The sequence below is a fragment of the Balaenoptera musculus genome, chromosome 11 (genome assembly GCF_009873245.2).
Source record: "Balaenoptera musculus isolate JJ_BM4_2016_0621 chromosome 11, mBalMus1.pri.v3, whole genome shotgun sequence".
Lineage (NCBI taxonomy): Eukaryota > Metazoa > Chordata > Mammalia > Artiodactyla > Balaenopteridae > Balaenoptera > Balaenoptera musculus.
In genome coordinates this window covers 60,730,880-60,758,367 of record NC_045795.1, presented here as the reverse complement: position 1 = coordinate 60,758,367, position 27,488 = coordinate 60,730,880, and the positions used below count along the sequence as shown (strand labels likewise).

Genomic DNA, 27,488 nt, shown 5'->3' with positions numbered 1-27,488 from the left:
GAAGGAAAGAAATCATAAAGATCAGAGCAGAAATAAATGAAATAGAAACAAAGAAAACAATAGCAAAGATCAATAAAACTAAAAGTTGGTTCTTTGAGAAGATAAACAAAATTGATAAGCCATTAGCCAGACTCATCAAGAAAAAGAGGGACAGGACTCAAATCAATAAAATCAGAAATGAAAAAGGAGAAGTTACAACAGACACCGCAGAAATACAAAGCATCCTAAGAGACTACTACAAGCAACTTTATGCCAATAAAATGGACAACCTGGAAGAAATGGACAAATTCTTAGAAAGGTATAACCTTCCCAGACTGAATCAGGAAGAAACAGAAAATATGAACAGACCAATCACAAGTAATGAAATTGAAACTGTGATTAAAAATCTTCCAACAAACAAAAGTCCAGGACCAGATGGCTTCACAGGTGAATTCTATCAAACATTTAGAGAAGAGCTAACACCCATCCTTCTCAAACTCTTCCAAAAAATTGCAGAGGAAGTAACACTCCCAAACTCATTCTATGAGGCCACCATCACCCTGATACCAAAACCAGACAAAGACACTACAAAAAAAGAAAATTACAGACCAATATCACTGATGAATATAGATGCAAAAATCCTCAACAAAATACTAGCAAACAGAATCCAGCAACACATTAAAAGGATCATACACCACGATCAAGTGGGATTTATCCCAGGGATGCAAGGATTCTTCAATATACGCAAATCAATCAATGTGATACACCATATTAACAAATTGAAGAATAAAAACCATATGATCATCTCAATAGATGCAGAAGAAAAGCTTTTGACAAAATTCAACACCCATTTTCTGATAAAAAACTCTCCAGAAAGTGGGCATAGAGGGAACCTACCTCAACATAATAAAGGCCATATATGACAAACCCACAGCAAACATCATTCTCAATGGTGAAAAAACTGAAAGCATTTCCTCTTAAGATCAGGAACGAGACAAGGATGTCCACTCTCACCACTATTATTCAACATAGTTCTGGAAGTCCTAGCCACGGCAATCAGAGAAGAAAAAGAAATAAAAGGAATACAAATTGGAAAGAAGAAGTAAACTGTCACTGTTGCGGATGACATGATACTATACATAGAGAATCCTAAAACTGCCACCAGAAAACTGCTAGAGCTAATTAATGAATATGGTAAAGTTGCAGGATACAAAGTTAATGCACAGAAATCTCTTGCATTCTATACACTAATGATGAAAATCTGAAAGAGAAATTATGGAAACACTCCCATTTACCATTGCAACAAAAAGAATAAAATACCTAGGAATAAACCTACCTAGGGAGACAAAAGACCTGTATGCAGAAAACTATAAGACACTGATGAAAGAAATTAAAGATGATACCAACAGATGGAGAGATATACCATGTTCTTGGATTGGAAGAATCAACATTGTGAAAATGAGTATACTACCCAAAGCAATCTACAGATTCAATGCAATCCCTATCAAATTACCAATGGCATTTTTTACGGAGCTAGAACAAATCATCTTAAAATTTGTATGGAGACACAAAAGACCCCGAATAGCCAAAGCTGTCTTGAGGTAAAAAAATGGAGCTGGAGGAATCAGACTCCCTGACTTCAGACTATACTACAAAGCTACAGTAATCAAGACAGTATGGTACTGGCACAAAAACAGAAACATAGATCAATGGAACAAGATAGAAAGCCCAGAGATTAACCCACGCACCTATGGTCAACTATCTATGACAAAGGAGGCAAAGATATACAATGGAGAAAAGACAGTCTCTTCAATAAGTGGTGCTGGGAAAACTGGACAGCTACATGTAAAAGAATGAAATTAGAATACTCCCTAACACCATACACAAAAATAAACTCAAAATGGATTAGAGACCTAAATATAAGACTGGATACTGTAAAACTCTTAGAGGAAAACATAGGAAGAACACTCTTTGACATAAATCACAGCAAGATCTTTTTTGATCCACCTCCTAGAGTAATGGAAATAAAAACAAAAATAAACAAATGGGACCTAATGAAACTTCAAAGCTTTTGCACAGCAAACGAAACCATAAACAAGACGAAAAGACAACCCTCAGAATGGGAGAAAATATTTGCAAATGAATCAACGGACAAAGGATTAATCTCCAAAATATATAAACAGCTCATTCAGCTCAATATCAAAGAAACAAACACCCCAATCCAAAAATGGGCAGAAGACCTAAATAGACATTTCTCCAAAGAAGACATACAGACGGCCACGAAGCACATGAAAAGATGCTCAACATCACTAATTATTAGAGAAATGCAAATCAAAACTACAATGAGGTATCACCTCACTCCTGTTAGAATGGGCATCATCAGAAAATCTACAAACAACAAATGCTGGAGAGGGTGTGGAGAAAAGGGAACCCTCTTGCACTGTTGGTGGGAATGTAAATTGATACAGCCACTATGGAGAACAATATGGAGGTTCCTTAAAAAGCTAAAAATAGAATTACCATATGACCCAGCAATCCCACTACTGGGCATATACCCAGAGAAAACCGTAATTCAAAAAGACACATGCATCCGAATGTTCATTGCAGCACTATTTACAATAGCCAGGTCATGGAAGCAACCTAAATGCCCATCAACAGACGAATGGATAAAGAAGTTGTGGTACATATATACAATGGAATATTACTCAGCCATAAAAAGGAACGAAATTGAGTCATTTGTTGAGACGTGGATGGATCTAGAGACTGTCATACAGAGTGAAGTAAGTCAGAAAGAGAAAAACAAATATCGTATATTAATGCATGTATGCGGAACATAGAAAAATGGTACAGATGAGCCAGTTTGCAGGGCAGAAGTTGAGACACAAATGTAGAGAATGGACATATGGACACCAAGGGGGGAAAACTGTGGTGAGGTGGGGATGGTGGTGTGCTGAATTGGGCGATTGGGATTGACATGTATACACTGATGTGTATAAAACTGATGCCTAATAAGAACCTGCAGTATAAAAAAACAAACAAAACAACTAATACTAAACTTTCATTGGGTTATTTGTATGGAAATATGTTAATATAAATGTTTCAGACATTACATGAAATTTCTAAAAATCTTATATTTGTATTTGTATGGAAATATGTATGGAAATATGTTAATGTAAATGTTTCAGACATTACATGAAATTTCTAAAAAAAACAAAAAAAACAAAAAAAAAACCTGAACTCCATGATGGGTTTCAGGGAGGCATTTTTAAAGGCCAGGTGAGGGAGGGGGCATTGAGGCGTATGTGATCAGCTCGTGCACAATTCTCTGATTGGCTGATGGTGAGGTAACAGGGTGGTGTCACAGGAGCTAACATTATCAATCCTCAGGCTCCAGTAGGTCTGGGGCCTACGTGTTCTTGGCCATCAGGTAGTTAAATTCTTCCATTTGGTGGTGGTTTTAGCATTGTAAAACCACTCAGGAAATGTGCAGCATATACTGTTATCTAGGTACTTCAGAGGGGAACTGAAGCAGAGGACTTGCGGGGAGGGGTCTGTCCTGGGAAGGCCCCACAGGGTCCTGCTCAGTTACAGAGAGAATATAGTTTACAAAAGCAAAATCTTCTCCCAATGCAGAAAACTTCTCCACAAAGGTAGCAGAGGAAGAAAGCTGTTTTATTATTGAATATACTATATTAAACCAGAATATGATCGCATAACAGACAATCCGCAAAGAGATTGCAAAGATCGAAAGTAATCGCACCCCCCCTACATAGCCAAGCAGATACAGCCCATTACACACACTTTCTCAAGGTGAACAATAACTAGTCCCCTAGTAAGAGGAGCAGTACCTTTTGTCACACGTAGTTGGTTCCAAATTTACCTAAGTAATCGGGGAGACCCCTTGTGTTGGCTTTAATCAGAGGAGAAACAAACTTCTCATTGCAAATTGGAACAGAGAGTACCAAAGTTAGGTTCTTATCCTCCCACAGAAACTGGGAGATGGTTTGCATTTCAGAAAGATGGCTCCCAGGTCCTCAGGAAATGATCCTCAGTTATGAGGTCATTATAAAGATTTATGTACATTTGAAAAGAACAAAGAAATTCTGAAACAAAAGGGAGGGGGAGAGAAGTCTCCTCCCTTATTTGCAACAAGGAGAGTTAACCCTCTATTTTTATTCTGTATTTGATCTTAACACCATCCAGTGTATTTTCTGTGGCCATTTTTCCCCTCATAGTTGACAACATATATGTACTTTGATTCGTTAATTCCACATTTAAGAATCCCCAGGAGATGTTGAAACATGTTTTTAAAATGTATGTTCAAGTGTACTTTTACAACATTATTTACGATAGAAAAAAAAATTGAAATCAACCCAAATCCCAAATTCCAAAATAAGGAAGCAGTTGAAAAAAGTTAGAGACTTCTGTATGATGAGGCATTATGCATTAAAATGGCATTTATGAGGAAGTTTTCAATGACATGAAAAAACCCCTAGGACCTAGAAGTCTGTATACAGTGTGTTGTCAACTATGAGGACCTGGGAGCCATCTTTCTGAAATGTAATATGAGCTTAAAGGAGGTGGGAAGGGTAAGAGAACTAAATCCTCAACTTCCTCAACAGCAAATCAACAGAAAATAAAAGTTATGAATTGAGAAATAGCAGGATAAGCCTACTATTTAGAAATTTTGATGGTAAATACCAGAGGGGGAAAAACAACTAAAAGTATCTTTGGTGATCCTTTTTGGAGTGGGGGGCTAGTGTGGGGGGGGGACAAGGGGCAGCTATATTTTGTTATGAACTTTGAATACTGTTTAAATTTTTTGCATATATTATAGGGCTAAAAGTAAAAATTAAGTACAATTTTAAAATCCCCTGCATACCACTCTTCCCCCTGACCCTTGAAAAAAACATATGACTTTTCCGTATTTCATAGGTCAGAAAGCTATTTTTATTTCTGTTTCTGCTGTTTTTCTGGAAATGAAACTATTTGATGTTCTCAGTGAACCCTCTGACTCTACCTGGAGAGGTGTTATTAGCATTACGACCTCAGAGATTTCTACATCTCTCCTGCTCAAATGAAGGACTCTGTGGTCCTCCTCTCCCTTCTTTGAATTTCCCACCTCCTGGCAGTTATCAGGGGCTGAAGAGAAAGCCTATTCCTCACCAGATGGTGGGCAGTGTTTTGGTAAGAGTGTTGAGATATGACTTAGTTATAAAGGAGTTGGTTAGGGTAGGGTTGTGATCTGTAGCAGGTTCCCTGGTGTCCCCTGAAACCTAACATTTTCACAGAACTTTGGTGCCTGGGTTTAAGCTGATCTTCCCATTTATTAGCTCTGTGACCTTGGACAAGTTACTTAGCTAATTTAAGCTTCTGCTTCCTCATTAACAAAGTGGGAAAAATAGTAGAAACCCATCCTTCTTAGAGTTTTGGTGATAATTAAATGGGACACTCTATGTGACCATGTATGTAGTGTACCAAGTTGGAGTGTTCAATACATTGGCTATGATCAGTATTATCTATTAGAACAATGTTGACCCTCTGCAAATCATGCCGTTAGCCTGAATGGTACTGAAAATAACTCAATTCAGTGTGTGTGTGTGTGTGTGGTGTAGTGTGTGTGTGTGTGGTGTGTGTAATTTCCCTTGAGACTTTCTCTTTGACCCATGGGTTATTCAGAAGTGTGTTGTTTACTTTCCAAGTGTTGGAAATTTTTCTTTTATTCTAGTTAAGTTCCATTATGGTCAGAGAATACACTCTGTATGATTAAATTCTTTAAATTGTTGAGGTTTATTTTATGGCCCAAGACATGGTCTCTATTAGTATTTGATCTTTGAACACTTAAAAAGAATGTGTATTCTGCTGTCGTGGGGTATTCTATAAATGTCAATTAGATCCTGTTAGTCAATGGTAGAGTTGAGTTCTTCTAGATCCTGATTTTCTGTCTAGTTGCTTTAATCTATTGTTGAGGGAGGTTGTTAAAATCTACAATATCATTGTTGCTGTGTCTTTTTCTCCTTTAGTTTTATCAGGTTTTGCTTCATATATTTTCAGCTCTGTTGACTGGTGCATACACATTTATAGATGCTATATCTTCTTGGTGATTGACCCTTTTATCATAGCATCTGTTAAATGTGTATGCACCAGTCAAACAGAGCTGAAAATATATGAAGCAAAACCTGATAGAACTAAGGAAAAAAAGACACATCAACAATGGTAATTGTGGACTTAACAACCCTCCCTCAACAGTAGGTAAAGCAACTAGACAGAAAAATCAGGATCTAGAAGAACTCAACTCTTTTGTAATAACAGGAAGAAGATCCTAAAGAAGCAGCATGGTTAATAAGCAGTGGGTGCTTTTTCTGTACCCAACAGCCTAAGACATAGCTATGAACTCATTTTACAGGTGAGAAACTTGTGCACTGGGTCACAATGTGGCTGAGCTGGGATTCAAGCCCAGGTTGAGAGCACCTGAAGCCGTGATTCTTCATTCCCATCTCTTTTCTTATCCATTTGTCTCTTTCCAGTCACTCATTTCTGGTGAAACCTGTGTCCTTTCATGTCTGTCCCCTGGCAGCTGTTCACAGCAAGGCCCTGTAAGGTGGAGGCTAGAGGGACCCACGCTGGAGCCACGCTGCCTGATTCACATTCCTGTCTGGATTAGCCAGGTGACCTCAGCAAGTTACTCAACCTCCACTCCCTCATGTTCTTCACTTATAAAACAGGCATAATAACGGACTTGCTTCATAGAGCTGTTAGAAAATTAAGTAAACTGATATTTGTAAAGCTCCTAGAACAATGCCTGGCACAATCAGTATTAATTAAGTCCTTGCTGGTATTCCTTCCACAGCATTACACAATCGGTCCCTTTTCCTGGAACTGTCTTTCTCCATTGTCAACCATATTCAAGATTTTTTTTTTTACATTTATCTTGTGGCTTAGAGTGCCTCTGGCCCACTGTCACTTGTCACCAGGTATATGTGTATCCAGTTTGAGAAACGGGAATGTGTACTGGGCTGAGCAGGAAGCCTGGACTCTCACAGGTCTCAGTAAATGATTACAATTTTGAGCTATTAGGGAAGAGGACTCCCTTTAATTCTCATGAGAGTTCTATGAGGGAAATCCATATTTGTTATTCCCATTACAAGTGAGGAATGTGAGGAAGAAGGAGGTTGAATAATTTTGCCCAAGGGCGTATGGCTAATCATAGGTAGGGTTTTGATTTAGGCCATCTGGCTCCCGTGTGTGTCCCCTCACCCCTGCCTTACGCTACCTCCCCGGGAAATAGCCTGTGCAGGATGGACCAGAAAGTAGACAGTGTCACCCGGGTGGGGATTGTCAAGGAATGAGTGACTGGGGAGAGTGAGGAAGCTATCACTGCAGTTCGAGTGAGAGATACTGTGGATTCGGATATATTTTGAAGGTGGAAGCAACAAGACGTGCTAATGGATTGGAAGTGCAGGGTGAGGCAAAGAGAGAAGTTAGTGGATTATGTTCTTGGCTTGAGCAACTGGGGATGTAGATGTCATTCATCCAGAGGCAAATTCCACCAGGTTTGTGGAAGGTGAATCAAGAATTTTATGTGGGATACATTTCACTTAGATGCATCAAATGGAACTGTCGAATAGGCTACTGCGTGTACAAATCAAGTTCAAGAAAGAAATACAGGCTAGACTAGAGAAATTAATGTGGGCATGACCAGCCTGTTGATGGTATTAAAGCCATGGGAATGAGTGACTGCACCTAGTTGGGTGGACAGAGAGGAGGAGAGGTCCACGGGCTGAGCCTCCTGACACAGACTGAACTTGAGTAAGGAGTGGCAGTGTGTGAAATAGCTGTTTTGATTGATTCTAGTTTTTCAGTGAAATCAGAAGCAAGACCATTGATTGGCTGAGAATGGGGACAGAGTATCAGGGTGAAATGGTTGTTTGGGAAGCTGGGAGGCTGAGTTGATCAGGGACATTGAGTAGAATCGCCCGGCAATGAGGAAAGCCAGCTTGAGGCTTGTTGTCAGGAACTAAGTGCAGCTAGGCAGGAGGTAATGTGTGTTTCAACCAGGAGCTGCTGAGTGGAGCAGACAGACGGTGGGCTTAGGAGAGCTGAGGTTCAGGTGGGTGAGTGTGAGAGAGAGAGATGACGGGAGGTTCCCTGAATCAGCCTCCTTTCTGCTCCCCGAGACCTTGGTCCTATTTTCAATGCTGGTTGAGTTTTCACTGGTGCCTTCCTGGTCTCTTTGCCCCCTGTGCATCTCCCTGCCTTGCTCACCCCCTTCACCCCTCCAGGCCTCAGCCATCCTCCTCCACTTCCTCTCCTGCCCCCTCCTTCAGTTTCTCATCCTGAGGAAATCGAGCCCACAAGCCAGCTCAACCAGAAGAACTGGAACCAGCACTTCAGAAGGGCTCAGTAATAGTGACTTTCTCTATTTAACAAAGATTCCTACCTGCATGCCAACACCAGGGCTGTTTTTCTTAGAATGCAGGCTCATTGAAGTCAGAGGAAGCAGCTTGTCCACCCATCAACAAATGTGGCCCAAGGCATACTCGTTGTTAGGTCCATTGTGAGATGTGAAGGTGGTCTCTGAGCCGTTCCCTCTGCCGTCTTCCTTAAGGAGCTTGTTGTCCGGCGGCAGAGGTTGACCCAGGTGGAAAGGACTGCAGTAGACATTGAGATGTGCCCCTGGTCTCCCTTCAGACTGAAGGACTTATTCCCCCAGCTTCTGGGAGTGCTGCGGGCAGGTGGCCCCCTGCTGTCAGCCGTCTCAGGAATTGTTTTGGCTGAAGAAAGCCCCCTAGCCAAAGGTCTAGCCTGCATCAAATGACTGATCTACACCAGGTTATAAAGGCCCAACTTTCTCAACCCAAATTCGAGGCATCTCAGAAGGGTCATTCCAGTTTCAGAGCTCCCTGGGAGGGTGAGCTGAGGCCTTCAGAGCTTCACCTCTCTGTCTCCCCAGTTCTTGCCTCCCTCTACTTCCTCTCACAGATGTTGACCCCAAGGGCACCCCTTAATCAACTCCCTGCACCCTCATCTCCCTCTCAGAGTCTGCTTCTGGGGAACCCAACTTGCAACATTTGGTGCCGGGAGTGACCCAAGAAAGCAGCCGCTAAGATGGAATTGGTTTTCTTGGTGTAGCAGTAACACCACACCAGGACTCTAAAGTAATCCCTTCCCTGAATTCCTCGTTTTCTACAAATTCATAATCGCATGTGTCACCTTCTGGGCCCAAAGCCCACGTCCTTCCTCTAGTGTAAATTGTTCCCACACTTTCTCCTCTGCTCCCCCAGTCTCCAGACCACAGCCCTGTTTCATGGGTAGGCATGATGACACGGGGGTTTGTGCCTACTTTTGTCATGCTGGCATCTTGTGTTCTGGCCTGAGAGACAGGTCGGAACTCAGGGCTGCCAGAGCAACTGGAAGCTGTGGGAGCAGGAATGCCAGGAAGGAGGGAGCTAAAGGCAGAGCACTGAAATCTATGAGAAAACTCCCCTCCTGGTCTTGGCCCACCTCTCCTCTATGGGCTTCTTTCTTTTTTTTTTTAATCTTTGTATCATTTAATGTTATGAAAATTCATCAGGATCAATAAGAATAGAGGTACAATATCGTTTTGAATGCCCATGTATTCCATTGTATGGATATACTATAATTTAACTAATCCTCTACTGTTGGGCATTTGGAGTGTTTCCATTTGTTGTTAAGGTTAATTTTGTGTGTGGGGGCTTATTTCTTAAAACTGAGGGAAGGGCCACTTATGATGTAATTCTGTTCCCAGTGGGAAGCAGGGCTCCAGTGTTGCCAGGACTATCCCATCTCTTGGGTTTGTTTATGCTGCTGGCAGCATGACAGGCTCGGGGCCACAGGGGAGGGAGGGCTGCCGCCAGGGAGGAGCCAGTTTATGGTCAGGGAGACTGATGCCTAAAGGCAGGATTGGCTAAAATACCCTGAACTTCACTCCCACCACCTCAATGGTAGATGAGGTGACAGTTGATAAGGAGACACGGGAAATGGTCTTGGGTTGCCAAGAAGCAGACCTGAGACAAGGATTCGGGTGTAGTTAGTTTATTGGGAGGTGGTTCTGATTTTGGTGGTGAAAAGCTGGAAGAAGGACCTCGGTTCTTGTCTTCTTTGAAGAAAGAATTCAGCAAAGAGACCAAGATTGTGAAAAAGATATGTGTTTTTTAGAAGCATGTGAAGGAACACACAGGTGAACTCGGAGTGAGTTTTGTGCAATGGGACAGCTTAGGTTGCTTAAATAGGGGCAGTCTTCCGGTTTTTTTCCTGGCCAATCATCTCCATATCTGGTCCTGGTGTGGGCACGCATCTCTCAGCTAAGATGGATTCCAGCTGGCATCTTCTCCCTTCTTTTGTCCTTCCCCTAGACTGAGGACCTACTCTGAGCATGTGTCAGGCCAGGAAATCCATGAGAATGCACCCAATCAGGGCCCAATGCTCCCGCTGGTATCCCAACTGAAGCATCAGCAGGAGACCAGCTGCAGCTGCTCAGCCTGGGGCCTATATATCCCCTACCTCAGTTCCAGGCAGCAGGGATGAGGAAGTCAGGACGTGAAAGAAGGAAGGGAAAGAAACTGACCTGATGTTACTGAGTAGCTTCTGCTGTGGGGACCTGAGGCCTAATCCCACTGGGGACCCTCTGAGACAGGGCCAGGACTCGGGTGACGCACTCAGCGTGCCAAATTAAGGAGGGACCCACTCTCGCACGACCCTGGTAGGTGCCGTCTAAAATTTTGCACCCTGGTGCCTCTCTTGCCTTGTCCTAGTCCCTGCCCTGCTCTGTGCAGAACTAACATCACAATCGTCCTACCAACAACTGGGAGCTGAGGCCTCTCGGCGCTGACCCAATTCTCCACTGATTAAGCGTTGCCCCTGGGTTGTTAAATCTGGGCGCTTCCAGCCCGGAGGCAGGAGTCAGAGGGAGGAAGCTTCTGGTCCTCCAGGAACTGCCCACTGTAGGTGAGATGAACTCAGGTTGGCTAAGAGCACACAGGCCTGGGCATCCATAGCACCTGCAGTGGACGGAGAGGATGTGTTTAGAAACAGAGTTCAGGGAGCCTGGAGTATTTCCCTCCTCTCCCCGGGGCCCACCCCATTCTGCTTCTTTGACGTTTGAAGCCATTAAAGGAAAATTTCAAGAGAATCCCTTGGAGGACTAGACTATGTCTCCTGGAATCCGAAGATGCCAGGACTGGTAGCCTCCTCATGCCTGTGAAGTCCTCAAGGTGAGGTGTCTCTGTGGCAGAGCAAGAGGTGGGCTACCTGGGAAGGTATCACCCAGGTCAGTGGTGGGAGTTTCTAAAGAAATGCACAGAAACGCTCCATGGGAAAGAGGCAGCCTCAGGCACTACCACACAGAGGGCATCAGTGCCAGGCTGTGACCAGAGCAGCCCTGATAGACCCTCTCTGCTCTCCACCTTTCCTCCCCATCTGAACCCAGCCCTGGAGAAAGAAGGGCAGCAGATTGAGTGGGGAGGGGAGAAGGGAAGGATGGGGAGGAGAAGCCACCCACTCCCCTCCCCCAGGACAGTTTCCTCAGCCTGAGGAGGCCCAGGTTGGAGGACCAGGAAGCGTTAAGTGGATAAGAGATCGATGCTTTGATATTTTATTGGACTGAACTTTTTAAAATACGTTTTAAAAAAAGAGTATTAACAGCCAAGTGTGACTCAGAAAGGTGTGGGGTTTCCACGTAGGGAAGAATGAGTCAACAGTCAGCAGTACGGGTTTGCAGGGGCAGTAGTGGGAGAGAAAAATGTCATTTTCTGGTGTTGTCCTCCTGGGTTCATTCATTTGTTAAACCTATGTCCTCTATTCTAGCTTTGCCCAAAGGTGGTAAAATGGCGCTATTTAAAAATTCTGTCTGTATTTCTAGAATTTGTTCAGAATTTGGAAGAGAGTTGTGGTTAATTGGCACACCCCCTGCCCCCACCAGCCAGTGAGGGCCTGGCCCCTGTGTGCTGATGCTGCTTCCAAAGCAAGGGGACTGTTGGGAGCCGAGAAGCCACCCCAGTCGTGCCTGTTGCAGCCTCTCCCCCAAGAGAGTTCCCAGAGGTTGAGATATTGATACAATCACCGTAGCCAAGACAGGAAGCTCTAAGAACTAGAATATTAATAGTAAGACCAGAATTGACATTCATCCAGAGCTCAGTGTTACTGCTGTCGCAGCTGCCTATGGCCAGCGTTGTTATTAAATAGCTTGAACATCATCTCTGAGAAAAGCTGGACCCCCCCCCCCATGCTTGCTGATGGCTCGGTGTTGGATACCAAAGGGATTCTCCTTCTCACCTGAGGCGATAGAAGGAAGGGTCAGTCTCGCTCAGGGCTTGCAGATGTAACATGCACACAGATCACCTGGGCTCTTGTCAAAATGCAGTCGGATCCGGAGTAGGGCCAGGATTATGCATTTCTAACTAGCTCCCAGGTGGTGTCTGTGCTTTGGTGCATGACCACATTTCCAGCAGCAAAGATCCAGAACAGTGGTTCTCCACCTTCGCTGCATATTAGAATCACATGGGGGAATTTGCAAAAAACTCAGATTCAGATTTCATTGGTCTGGAGTGGGATTCTGACCCTGATGTTTTTAAAATTCCCCTATAATTCTATAAACTGCTAAGATTGAGGAATATTGATTTAGAATAAGAATCATAACTGTTATTTGTTTATTTCATAACTGTTATTTATTTATGGACGATAAATGTGGTTGAGGAGTTAATGCCTGCATGGACAAAGGATGATGATTCTTCTAATGCTCTCCAGGTGAGGGTGAAAATGCCTAGGAAGTGTCACCCCACCTGCACCTGATACCTCACGCCAGTGCAGGAAATGGCTGCTGATAAAATCACCCTTCCACCCCAACCTCATCCTGAAAGGCTAGGACAGCCCCTTGAGTGGATTGTGGTTGCTCTGAATTGTCTGTGCAGAAAGGAGGGGAGGGAGGGTACGTGTGAGTGTGCATGCTCGAGAGACATCGATGCATCTGTGATGGAAATTCAGCATGAGCACATAGACCCAAATGTCCCTTGGTACATGAAGCCTTCCTCCCTCAAGTCCCACAGTTTAAAAATAGTTTTCTTCATTTGATGCGAGGCGATGATGGCAATGCTTTGAGACCAGTGACTCTGTAAAGTTCTTTATATATGTGTATATATATATTTAAAAAAATTTTTTTTGGCCGCGCCACATGGCTTGCAGGATCTTAGTTCCCCGACCAGGGATTGAACCCGGGCCCCGGCATTGGAAGCTTGGAGTCCTAACCACTGGACCACCAGGGAATTCCCTCTGTAAATTTCCTAAGTGCTTTTTGTATTAACTTGCCAGGACTGCCATGACAAATTACCAAAGACTGGGTGGCTTAAACAACAGAACTGTATTCTCTCACAGTTCTGGGGACCAAAGTCCAATATCAAGGTGTAGGCAGGGCCACGCTCTCTCATCACTCCAATCTCTGCCTCTGTCATCCCATGGATTCCCCCCTGTATCTATTCTCTTATTCTAAGGACACCAGTCATATTGGATTAAAGGCTCACCCTACTCAAGTGTGACCTCATCTTAACTAATAACATCTGCAATGATCCTATTTCTAAATGAGGTCACATTCTGGGATTCTGGGAGGAACATGAATTTGGGGGAGGATACTATCCAACCCAGTACACTCTTCTTACCTAAAGATGGAAAGATTCCTAAGGCCATCACAGGTACATATTAGAAATACCTTACCCAAATACCTTGCAAGTGGGAGTTCTCTGTTTTACACCAGAGCCCAGCCTGTTCCTTTTCCAGCAACTTCTCAGGCAGTGCAGCATAATGGAAAGAATGCAGAACATGGAGCCTGGTGGACCTGAGGTCGAATCTCCACTTAGCTGTGAGACTTTGGTTAAGTTGCTTATACCCTCTTGGGTTGCATGATTTGTAACATGGGGCAATAGGGCAGATAACCAAACATCTGTGGGCACTTTCTTCTGTGTGTGATACACCATATAAGAACCTTTATAGATGTTATTTGATTAACAGAAATATCATCCTCATGAAGCTGTGAGGATAAATTAGTTAATATAGAGCCTGTACCTGATACACCGTAGGTGATGAACAAATATTAGTTCTTTTTACGTTACTCCCCACTCCAGGTGCTGGCAATTTCTGATATTCCCTAAGCAGAGCCAACCAGATAATCCGCCCTTGCATTTCTGATAGGCAGCCTGGAGCGGGAGACTTGGGAGTCAGCTCTGCCAGGAGCTCCACCGTGACTTGGGCAAGCCACTTAAACTCTTTCCATCCAGTGGTTCACACTGCTGCCTACTCAAGAATGAGCAGCATCTGAGAGCAGTGTGCCAGTGTGGGAAGTGGAGCCCAGGGCCTGGCAGGTGAGAAGGTTCATGGGCTGTGGAGCATTCCTGTCCTGAGTGGTCCTGAGCTCACCTGCTCCATCCCGCCATCTGCCCCTCGGTGCACCTGCCCTAATCTTTACTGGGCTGTGTTCTAAGCTCTCTGTGGATCTGCCAAGGGTTAATTGGCTTCTGGCCTTTAAAGAAAATGTGAAACTAACAGAAGAGCCCCTCCCTGGGTTTGGATAATGTGCGTGTGTGTGTGTGTGTGTGTGCGTGTGTTTCCTTGCTCTCTTGCAGGACTACCTGTTTCTGCAGATTCTTTCCCCACCCCATTAGCTCTGGAAGTGGCAGGGCACTCGTGCAAATCTGTCAGCTACCACATCACGTCCTTGATTTTCTGTCTTCTTCTTCTCCAGGAACCTCTCTGTTGAGGGCTGGTGTGTCCTCCTGGCACAGTTGACACTTCCGATGGGCTCAGCTGCCAAATTGCTGGGTGTGATTATTTTTTTAGGTGTCAAGTGGTGACAGGGGATCCCACCCCCAGTTTATTGGTCAAGCCTTCTAACATCCCAGCTCCACAGTAATAACAACCCATCATATTCTTTTTTTCTTTTAACAATCATAGAAGTATTATTTATAATAGTAAAATATTGGCAACTTCCAACATCCATCCAGAGGAGAAATAAATTGTCATATCTATAATGGAATTCACATAGCAGTGAAAAGGAATGAACTAGAGCTACATGAATCAATATGGATTAATTCCACAAATATAAGATTGATCAAAAGAAAGCAATTTGCAAATGAATTTTTGCAGTATGATATCCACAGGAAAGTTCAATACACACAACAATTCTATTAATTGAACAGGGAGAAATGTATATGGAAAGGAAAAAAGAAATGCAAATAAATGAAAAACCTCCAAAATCTGGACAGATTTCCTCCTGGGTAGAAAGAAGGAAGAGAAGGAACCTTGGAGGACACTGTAAGGGGGATTTAACTATGTTGGCAATGTTATATTTTTAAGCTGGGTGATGAGTTGTTATTCTTTGTTTTTTAATTGGGGTATAGTTGTTTTACAATGTTATGTTAGTTTCTACTGTACAGCAAAGTGAAGGAGAGTTCCCTGTGCTATATAGCAGGTAGTCATTAGTTATCTATTTTATACATATTAGTGTATATATGTCAATCCGAATCTCCCAATTCATCCCACCACCCCCTTCCCACCTTGGTGTCAATACATTTGTTCTCTACATCTGTGTCTCTATTTCTGCCTTGCAAACCGGTTCATCTGTACCATTTTTCTAGATTCCACGTATATGTGTTAATATACAATATTTATTTTTCTACTTCTGACTTACTTCACTCTGTATGACAGTCTCTAGAGGTCCATCTACATCTCTACAAATGACCCAATTTGGTTTCTTTTTATGGCCGAGTAATATTCCATTGTATATATGTATCACAACTTCTTTATCCATTCGACTGTCGATGGGCATTTAGGCTGCTTCCATGACCTGGCTATTGAAAACAGTGCTGCAATGAACATTGGGGTGCATTGTGTCTTTTTAAATTATGGTTTTCTCTGGGTATATGCCCAGTAGTGGTACTGCTGGGTCATATGGTAATTCTATTTTTAGTTTTTTAAGGAACCTCCATACTGTTCTCCACAGAGGCTGTATCAATTTACATTCCCACCAACAGTGCAAGAGGGTCCCATTTTCTCCACACCCTCTCCAGCATTTATTGTTTGTAGATTTTCTGATGATGCCCATTTTAACCAGTGTGAGTTGATACCTCACTGTAGTTTGATTTGCATTTGTCTGATAATTGGTGATATTGAGCACCTTTTCCTGTGCCTCTTGGCCATCTGTATGTCATCTATGGAGAAATGCCTTTTTAGGTCTTCCACCTATTTTTCGATTGGGTTGTTTGTTTTTTTGATATTGAACTGCATGAAATGTTTGTATATTTTGGAGATTAATCCTTTGTCCGCTGATTTATTTGCAAATATTTTCTCCCATTCTGAGGGCTGTCTTTTCATCTTTATGGTTTCCTTTGCTGTGCAAAAGCATTTAAGTTTCATTAGGTCCCATTTGTTTATTTTTGTTTTTATTTTTATTACTCTAGGAGGTGGGTCAAAAAAGATCTTGCTGTGATTTATGCCAAAGAGTGTTCTTCCTGTGTTTTCCTCTAAGAGTTTTATAGTGTCTGGTCTTACATTTAGGTCTATAATCCATTTTGAGTTTATTTTTGTGCATAGTGCTAGGGAGTGTTGTAATTTCATTCTTTTACATGTAGCTGTCCAGTTTTCCCAGCACCACTTATTGAAGAGACTGTCTTTTCTCCATTGTATATTCTTGCCTCCTTTCTCATAAATTAGTTCACCATAGGTGCGTGGGTTTATCTCTGGGCTTTCTATCCTGTTCCATTGACCAAAATTTCTGTTTCTATGCCAGTACCATATAGTCTTGATTACTGTAGCTTTGTAGCATAGTCTCAAGTCAGGGAGTGATTCCTCCAACTCCGTTTTTTTCCCTCAAGATTGCTTTTGCTATTCTGGGTCTTTTGTGTTTCCATACAAATTTTAATATATTTTTGTTCTAGTTCTGTGAAAAATGCCATTGGTAATTTGATAGGGATTGCACTGAATCTGTAGGTTGCTTTGGGTAGTATAGTCATTTTCACAGTATTGATTCTTCCGATCCAAGAACGTGGTATATCTCTCCAACTCTTTCTGTCATCCTTGACTTCTTTCATCAGTGTCTTATAGTTTTCTGAGTACAGGTCTTTTGCCTCCTTAGGTAGGTTTATTCCTAGGTATTTTATTCTTTTTGTTGCAGTGGTGAATGGGATTGTTTCCTTAATTTCTCTTTCTGATCTTTCGTTGTTAGTCTATAGGAATGCAAGAGATTTCTGTGCATTAATTTTGTATCCTACAACTTTACCAAATTCATTGATTAGCTCTAGTAGTCTTCTGGTGGCATCTTTAGGATTTCCTATGTATAGTATCATGTCATCTGCAAACAGTGACAGTTCTACTTCTTCTTTTCCAATTTGGATTCATTTTATTTCTTTTTCTTCTCTGATTGCTGTGGCTAGGACTTCCAAAACTATGTTGAATAGTAGTGGTGAGAGTGGACATCCTTGTCTTGTTCCTGATCTTAGAGGAAATGCTTTCAGTTTTTCACCACTGAGGTTGATGTTTGCTGTGAGTTTGTCATATATGGCCTTTATTATGTTGAGGTAGGTTCCACCTATGCCCATTTTCTGGAGAGTTTTTATCATAAATCAGTGTTGTATTTTGTCAACAGCTTTTTCTGCATCTACTGAGATGATCATATGGTTTTTATTCTTCAATTTGTTAATATGGTGTATCACACTGATTCATTTGCATATATTGAAGAATCCTTGCATCCCTGGGATAAATCCCACTTGATTATGGTGTATGATCCTTTTAATGTGCTGTTGGATTCTGTTTGCTAGTATTTTGTTGAGGATTTTTGCATCTACATTCATCAGTGATATTGGCCTGTAGTTTTCTTTTTTTGTGATATCTTTTTCTGGTTTTGGTATCAGGGTGATGGTGGCCTTGTAGAATGAGTTTGGGTGTGTTCCTTCCTCTGCAATTTTTTGGAAGTTTGAGAAGGATGGGTGTTAGCTCTTCTCTAAATGTTTGATAGAGTTCACCTGTGAAGCCATCTGGTCCTGGACTTTTGTTTGTTGGAAGATTTTTTTTTTTTTTTTTTGGCTGTGTCAGGTCTTAGTTGCAGCTCACAGGTTTAGTTGCCCCGAGGCATGTGGGATCTTAGTTCCCAGGCCAGGGATCGAACCTGCATCCCATGCATTGAAAGGCAGATTCTTAACCACTGGACCACCAGGGAAGTCCCTGTTGGAAGATTTTTAATCAGAGTTTCAATTTCATTACTTGTGATTGGTCTGTTCATATTTTCTGTTTCTTCCTGGTTCAGTCTTGGAAGGTTATACCTTTCTAAGAATTTGTCCATTTCTTCTGGGTTGTCCATTTTATTGGCATAGAGTTGCTTGTAGTAGTCTCTTAGGATGCTTTGTATTTCTGCGGTGTCTGTTGTAACTTCTCCTTTTTCATTTCTAATTTTATTGATTTAAGTCCTCTCCCTCCTTTTCTTGATGAATCTGGCTAATGGTTTATCAATTTTGTTTATCTTCTCAAAGAACCAGCTTTTAGTTTTATTGATCTTTGCTATTGTTTTCTTTGTTTCTATTTCATTTATTTCTGCTCTGATCTTTATGATTTCTTTCTTTCTGCTAACTTTGGGTTTTGTTTGTTCTTCTTTCTCTAGTTCCTTTAGGTGTAAGGTTAGGTTATTTACTTGAGATTTTTCTTGTTTCTTGAGGTAGGCTTGTATAGCTATAAACTTCCCTCTTAGAACTGCTTTTGCTGCATCCCATAGGTTTTGGATCGTCGTGTTTTCATTGTCATTTGTCTCTAGGTATTTTTTGATTTCTTCAGTGATCTCTTGGTTATTTAGTAATGTATTGTTTAGCCTCCATGTGTTTGTGTTTTTTACGTTTTTTTCCCTGTAATTCATTTCTAATCTCATAGCGTTGAGGTCAGAAAAGATGCTTGATATGATTTCAATTTTCTTAAATTTACTGAGGCTTGATTTGTGACCCAAGACATGATCTATCCTGGAGAACGTTCTGTGTGCACTTGTGAAGAAAGTGTAATCTGCTGTTTTTGGATGGAATGTCCAATAAATATCAATTAAATCTATCTGGTCTATTGTGTCATTTAAAGCTTCTGTTTCCTTATTTATTTTCATTTTGGATGATCTGTCCATTGGTGTAAGTGAGGTGTTAAAGTCCCCCACTGTTATTGTGCTACTGTCGATTTCCTCTTTTATAGCTGTTAGCAGTTGCCTTATGTATTGTGGTGCCCCTATGTTGGGTGCATATATATTTATAATTGTTATATCTTCTTCTTGGATTGATACCTTGATCATTATGTAGTGTCCTTCCTTGTCTCTTGTAACATTCTTTATTTTAAAGTCTATTTTATCTGATATGAGTATAGCTACTCCAGCTTTCTTTTGATTTCCATTTGATTGGAATATCTTTTTCCATCCCCTCACTCTCATTCTGTATGTGTCCCTAGGTCTGAAGTGGGTCTCTTGTAGACAGCATATATACAGGTCTTGTTTTCTTATCCATTCAGCCAGTCTATGTCTTCTGGTTGGAGCATTTAATCCATTCATGTTTAAGGTAATTATCGATATGTATGTTCCTATGACCATTTTCTTAATTGTTTTGGGTTTGTTTTTGTAGGTCCTTTTCTTCTCTTGTGTTTCTCACTTAGAGAAGTTCCTTTAGCATTTGTTGTAAAGCTGGTTTGGTGGTGCTGAATCCACTTGGCTTTTGCTTGTCTATAAAGCTTTTGATTTCTCCATCAAATCTGAATGAGATCCTTGCTGGTTAGAGTAATCTTGGTTGTAGGTTCTTCCCTTTCATCACTTTAAATATGTCATGCCACTCCCTTCTGGCCTGCAGAGTTTCTGCTGAAAAATCTGCTGATAACCTTATGGGGATTCCCTTGTATATTATTTGTTGCTTTTCCCTTGCTGCTTTTAATATTTTTTCCGTGAATTTAATTTTTGATAACTTGATTAATATGTGTCTCAGCATGTTTCTCCTTGGGTTTATCCTGTATGGGTCTCTCTGCCTTTTCTGGACTTGGGTGGCTATTTCTTTCCCATGTTAGGGAAGTTTTCGACTATAATCTCTTCAAATATTTTCTTAGACCCTTTCTCTTTCTCTTCTTCTTCTGGGACCCATATAATTTGAATGTTGGTGCATTTAATGTTGTCCTAGAGGTCTCTGAGACTGTCCTCAATTCTTTTCATTCTTTTTTCTTTATTCTGCTCTGTGGCAGTTATTTCTACCATTCTATCTTCCAGCTCACTTATCCCTTCTTCTGCCTTAGTTATTCTGCTATTGATTCCTTCTAGAGTATTTTAAATTTCAGTTATTGTGTTGTTAATCACTGTTTGTTTGCTCTTGGTCCTTGTTAAACGTTTCTTGTATTTTCTCCATTCTATTTCCGAGATTTTGGATCATCTTTACCATCATTACTCTGAATTGTTTTTCAGGTAGACTGCCTCTTTCCTCTTCATTCTTTTGGTCTTGTGGGTTTTTACCTTGCTCCTTAATCTGCTGCATAGTTCTCTGTCTTCTCATTTTGTTTAGCTTACTGTGTTTGGGGTCTTCTTTCCACAGGCTGCAGGGTCGTATTTCCTCTTACTTCTGGTGTCTGCCCACAGTGGATGAGGCTGGTCCAGTGGCTTGTGTAGGCTTCCTGGTAGGGGGGAACTGGTGCCTGTGTTCTGGTGGGTGGAGCTGGATCTTGTCCCTCTCATGGGCAGGGCCGTATCCGGTGGTGTATTTTGGGGTGTCTGTGAGATTAGTATGACTTTAGGCAGCCTGTCTGCTAATGGGTGGGGTTGTGTTCCTGTCTTGCTACTTGTTTGGCATGAGGGGTCCAGCACTGGAGCTTGCTGACCGTTGGGTGGAGCCGGGTCTTAGTGGGGTTTTTTGGCCTTTTTTTTTTAACATCTTTATTGGAGTATAATTGCTTTACAATGGTGTGGTAGTTTCTGCTGTATAACAATAACCTATATGTATACCTATATCCCCATATCCCCTCCCTCTTGCATCTCCCTCCCACCAACCCTATCCCACCCCTCTACGTGGTCACAGAGACCCAAGCTGATCTCCCTGTGCTATGTGGCTGCTTCCCACTAGCTAGCTATTTTACATTTGGTAGTGCATATGTGTCCATGCCACTCTCTCACTTCATCCCAGCGTACGCTTCCCACTCCCCATGTCCTCAAGTCCATTCTCTATGTCTGTGTCTTTTTTCCTGTCCTACCCCTAGGTTCTACAGAACCTTTTTTTTTTTTTTAGATTCCATATATATGTGTTAGCATACGGTATTTGTTTTTCTCTTTGACTTACTTCACTCTGTATGACAGTCTCTAGGTTCATCCACCTCACTACAAATAACTCAATTTCGTTTCCTTTTATGGCTGAGTACTATTCCATTGTATATATGTGCCACATCTTCTTTATCCATTCATCTGACAATGGACACTTAGATTGCTTTCATGTCCTGGCTGTTGTAAATAGAGCTGCAATGAACATTGTGGTACATGACTCTTTTTGAATTATGGTTTTCTCCGGGTATATGCCCAATAGTGGGATTGCTGGGTCATATGGTAGCTCTATTTTTAGTTTTTTAAGGAACCTCCATACTGTTCTCCATAGTGGCTGTATCAATTTACATTCCCACCAACAGTGCAAGAGGGTTCCCTTTTCTCCACACCCTCTCCAGTGTTTATTGTCTGTAGATTTTTTGATGATGGCCATTCTGACTGGTGGGAGGTGATACCACATTGTAGTTTTGATTTGCATTTCTCTAATGATTAGTGATGTTGAGCATCCTTTCATGTGTTTGTTGGCAATCTGTATATCTTCTTTGGAGAAATGTTTATTTAGATCTTCTGTCCATTTTTGGATTGGGTTGTTTGTTTTTTTGATATTGAGCTGCATGAGCTGCTTGTAAATTTTGGAGATTAATCCTTTGTCACTTGCTTCGTTTACAAATATTTTCTCCCATTCTGAGGGTTGTCTTTTCGTCCTGTGTATGGTTTCCTTTGCTGTGCAAAAGCTTTTAAGTTTCATTAGGTCCCATTTGTTTATTTTTGTTTTTATTTCCATTTCTCTAGGAGGTGGGTCAAAAAGGATCTTGCTGTGATTTATGTCATACAGTGTTCTGCCTATGTTTTCCTCTAAGAGTTTGATGGTGTCTGGCCTTACATTTAGGTCTTTAATCCATTTTGAGTTTATTTTTGTGTATGGTGTTAGGGAGTGTTCTAATTTCATTCTTTTACATGTAGCTGTCCAGTTTTCCCAGCACCACTTATTGAAGAGGCTGTCTTTTCTCCATTGTATATTCTTCTCTCCTTTATCAAAAATAAGATGACCATATGTGTGTGAATTTATCTCTGGGCTTTCTATCCTGTTCTCTTGATCTATGTTTCTGTTTTTGTGCCAGTACCATACTATCTTGTTTACTGTAGCTTTATAGTATAGTCTGATGTCTGGGAGCGTGATTCCTCCAGATCCATTTTTCTTTCTCAAGATTGCTTTGGCTATTCGGGGTCTTTTGTGTTTTCATACAAATTATGAAGTTTTTTGTTCTAGTTCTGTGAAAAATGCCAGTGGTAGCTTGACAGGGATTGCATTGAATCTGTAGATTGCTTTGGGTAGTAGAGTCATTTTCACAATGTTGATTCTTCCAATCTAAGGTCATGGTATATCTTTCCATCTGTTTGTATGTATCATCTTTAATTTCTTTCATCAGTGTCTTATAGTTTTCTGCATACAGGTCTTTTGTCTCCTTATGTAGGTTTATTCCTAGGTATTTTATTCTTTTTGTTGCAGTGGTAAATGGGAGTGTTTCCTTGATTTCTCTTTCAGATTTTTCATCCTTAGTGTATAGGAATGCAGGAGATTTCTGTGCATTAATTTTGTATCCTGCTACTTTACCAAATTCATTGATAGCTCTAGTATTTTTCTGGTAGCATCTTTAGGATTCTCTATGTATAGTATGATGTCATCTGCCAACAGTGACAAATTTGCTTCTTCTTTTCCAATTTGGATTCCTTTTATATCTTTTTCTTCTCTGACTGCTGTGGCTAACACTTCCAAAACTATGTTGAATAATAGTAGTGAGAGTGGACAACCTTGTCTTGTTCCTAATCTTAGAGGAAATGGTTTCAGTTTTTCACCATTGAGAACGATGTTGGCTGTGGGTTTGTCATATATGGCCTTTATTATGTTGAGGTAAGTTCCCTCTATGCCTACTTTCTGGAGGGTTTTTAATCATAAATAGGTGTTGAATTTTGTCGAAAGCTTTTTCTGCCTCTATTGAGATGATCATATGGTTTTTCTCCTTCAATTTGTTAATATGGTGTATCACATTGATTGATTTGCGTATATTGAAGAATCCTTGCATTCCTGGGATAAGCCCCACTTGATCATCATGTATGATCCTTTTAATGTGCTGTTGGATTCTGTTTGCTAGTATTTTGTTGAGAATTTTTGCACCTATGTTCATCAGTGATATTGGCCTATAGTTTTCTTTCTTTGTGACATCTTTGTCTGGTTTAGGTATCAGGGTGATGGTGGTCTTGTAGAATGAGTTGGGGAGTGTTCCTCCCTCTGCTATATTTTGGAAGAGTTTGAGAAAGATAGGTGTTAGCTCTTCTCTAAATGTTTGATAAAATTCACCTGTGAAGCCATCTGGTCCTGGACTTTTGTTTGTTGGAAGATATTTAATCACAATCTCAATTTCAGTGCTTCTGATTGCTCTGTTTCTATTTTCTATTTCTTCCTGGTTCAGTCTCAGAAGGTTGTGCTTTTCTAAGAATTTGTCCATTTCTTCCAGGTTGTCCATTTTATTGGCATATAGTTGCTTGTAGTAATGTCTCATGATCCTTTGTATTTCTGCGGTGTCAGTTGTTACTTCTCCATTTTCATTTCTAAATCTATTGATATGAGTTTTCTCCCTTTTTTTCTTGATGAGTCTGGCTAATGGTTTATCAGTTTTGTTTGGTTTAACAGTTTTGTTTATCTTCTCAAAGAACCAGTTTTTAGTTTTATTGATCTTTGCTATTGTTTTCTTTTTTTCTATTTCATGTATTTCTGCTCTGGTCTTTATGATTTCTTTCCTTCTGCTAGCTTTGGGGTTTTTTTGTTCTTTCTCTAATTGCTTTAGGTGTAAGGTTAAGTTGTCTATTTGAGATGTTTCTTATTTCTTCAGGTAGGATTGTATTGCTATAAACTTCCCTGTTAGAACTGCTTTTGCTGCATCTCATAGGTTTTGGGTCGTTGTGTTTTCATTGTCATTTATCTCTAGGTATTTTTTGATTTCCTCTTCGATTTCTTCAGTGATCTCTTGGTTATTTAGTAGTGTATTGTTTAGCCTCCATGTGCTTGTATTTTTTACAGATTTTTTCCTGTAATTGATATCTAGTCTCATAGTGTTGTGGTCAGAAAAGATACTTGATACATTTCAATTTTCTTAAATTTACCAGGCTTGATTTGTGACCCAAGATATGATCTATTCTGGAGAATGTTCCATGAGCACTTGAGAAGAAAGTGTATTCTGTTGTTTTTGGATTGAATGTCCTGTAAATATCAATTAATTCCATCTTGTTTAATGTATCATTTAAGGTTTGTGTTTCCTTATTTATTTTCATTTTGGATGATCTGTCCATTGGTGAAAGTGGGGTATCAAAAGTCCCCTACTATAATTGTGTTACTGTTGATTTCCCCTTTTATGGCTGTTAGCAGTTGCCTTATGTATTGAGGTGCTCGTATGTTGGATGCATAAATATTTACAATTGTTATATCTTCTTTTTGGATTGATCCCTTGATCATTATGTAGTGTCCTTCTTTGTCTCTTGTAATAGTCTTTATTTTAAAATCTATTTTGTCTGATATGAGAATTGCTACTCCAGCTTTCTTTTTTTTTTTAATTTCTATATTTTATTTCCTCATAACAATGTAACATTTTTTTGGCTTTAACAATAACCAGAAAAACTCCTAAAATAGCTACACTAAAGAAATTTCCATTTCCTAACATAACATTGAAACATTTTATCTGTCATTTAAATTTTCCTTTCTCTAGTACATATTCAAATAAAAATCAATCTATAATAAATTAACACAGGACTAATTATACTGCAATCTTATATCATATATATTTATTAAAAAATTTTTTAACAAACTTTTCCAAGTCTAATTTTAAAAGCATTTTAAATCCCACATATTTTAGGGTTTATGGTGTCAAATCAATATTTTGTATTGTTAGAAAACTTTCCAACTCTTGCTGTTGATTTGGTGAGCTAGAAAAAAAATGTACTGTCCATCTTTCTTTTGATTTCCATTTGCATGGAATATCTTTTTCCATCCCCTCAGTTTCAGTCTGTATGAGTCCCTAGGACTGAAGTGGGTCTCTTGTAGACAGCATATATACAGGTCTTGTTTTTGTATCCATTCAGCCAGTCTGTGTCTTTTGGTTGGAGCATTTAATCCATTTACATTTAAGGTAATTATTGATATGTATGTTCCTATTACCATTTTCTTAATTGTTTTGGGTTTGTTATTATAGGTCTTTTCCTTCTCTTGTGTTTCCTGCCTTGAGAAGTTCCTTTAGCATTTGTTGTAAAGCTGGTTTGGTGGTGCTGTATTCTCTTAGCTTTTGCTTGTCTATAAAAGTTTTAATTTCTCCATTGAATCTAAATGAGAAAAAGAAAAAAATAGTAGTAATAATAATAATATTTTCTTGTGACCTCAGCTGTCAGTGTCCTTGTCCCCACAGTGAGCCACAGCCAATCCCTGCCTGCCCAGGAAGTCCTCCAGTACTTCTAGGTAGGTCTCTGGACCTGCTGTGGGCACTGTGGGGCCAGCTCAGACTCTGATCTGGCCTTACTCCCGCGTGTACTTGTCTCCAAAGTCCACAGTTGCCTCCAAGGTCCACAGCCTCAATTGTGGGAGCACTCATCATCTATTCAGATATTTCACAGATGCAGGGTCTAGCATGCTGATTGCAAGGATTTAATCCGCTGCTCCTGTGGCTGCATGGAGAGATTTCCCTTTCTCTTCTTTGGTAGCACTGCCCCTGGAGCTCAGCTTTGGCTTTGGCCCTACCTCTGCATGTGTGCCGCCCTCAGGCATCTGTTCTCCGCCCAGGCAAGAAGGGGCGAAAGCAGTGGCTGATTAGGGCTCACTTGCTCACTCAGGCCAGGGAGAGGGAGGGATACGGCAGTCACAATTGGGATGTGCGGGAGTGCCTGCGGCAGCAGAGGCCAGCAGGAAGTTGCTACAGCCTGAGGCGCGCAGTGCATTCTCCTGGGGAATTTGGCCCAGGTCACAGGACCCTCGGCAGTGGCAGGCTGCACAGGCTCCCGGGAGGGTGTAAGCAGTGACCTGCGCTTGCTCACAGGACCCTTGGTGGCAGCGTTGGCAGCATCGCGCCCGTCTCTGGGGTCTGAGATAACAGCTGCGGCTTGCGCCTGCCTCTGGAGCTCGCATAGGCGATGCCCTGCCATCTGTGAGCGCACGGACCTAGAAGCTCCTATGGCGGGCCGACCCCTCGCCTTGTGTGCTCCGCAACAATGGTCTCTTGCCTCTCTGGCGGGCCCAGGCTTTTTCCCGGACTCCCTCAGCTGTGGCGCACTAGCCCCCTCACGCTGTCTTCATGCAGCCAACCCCAGTCCTCTCCCTGGGATCTGACCTCCGAAGCCCAAGCCTCAGCGCCCAGCCCCCACCTGCCCCGGCGGGCAAGCAGACCATCTCAGGCTGGGGAGTGCTGTTCGGCACTGATCCTCTGTGCGGAATTCTCTCCACTTCGCCCTCTGCACCCCTGTTGCTGCCCTCTCCTCTGAGGCTCTGAAGCTCCCCCCATCCCCAGCAGTGAAGGGGCTTCCTAGTGTGTGGAAACTTTTCCTCCTTCACAGCTCCCTCCCAGAGGCACAGGTCCCATCCCGATTCCTTTGTCCCTTTTTTTTTCATTTTTCTTTTGCCCTACCCAGGTACGTGGAGATTTTCTTGCCTTTTTGGAAGTCTGAGGTCTTCTGCCAGCGTTCAGTAGGTGTTCTGTAGGAGTTGTTCCACATGTAGATGTATTTCTGATGTATTTGTGGGGAGGAAGATGATCTCCACGTCTTACTCCTCTGCCATCTTGAAGGTCCTCCAACCCATCATATTCTTTTATTTAAAATTAATTAATTAATTAATTAATTAATTTTTTGGCTGTGTTGGGTCTTCGTTGCTGTGTGCAGGCTTTCTCTAGTTGTGGTGAGCAGGGGCTACTCTTCGTTGCGGTGCGTGGACTTCTCAGTGCAGTGGCTTCTCTTGTTGTGGAGCATGGGCTCTAGGCATGTGGGCTTCAGTAGTTGTGGCACGTGGGCTCAGTAGTTTTGGCTCGCGGGCCCTAGAGCACAGACTCAGTAGTTGTGGCTCATGGGCTTAGTTGCTCCACGGCATGTGGGATCTTCCCGGACCAGAGATCGAACCTATGTCTCCTGCATTGGCAGGCAGAATGTTAAGCACTGTGCCACCAGGGAAGTC

At 41.6% G+C, this 27,488-nt stretch overlaps 1 non-coding gene across 1 annotated transcript; it reads right to left on the bottom strand.

Annotated features, from left to right (window-relative positions):
* Positions 1–13,187: 13,187 nt before the first annotated feature.
* On the bottom strand, positions 13,188–13,259 carry TRNAW-CCA. Its single transcript has one exon. It is a non-coding gene; the product is annotated as a tRNA-Trp (tRNA).
* Between the last annotated feature and the right edge of the window lie 14,229 nt (positions 13,260–27,488).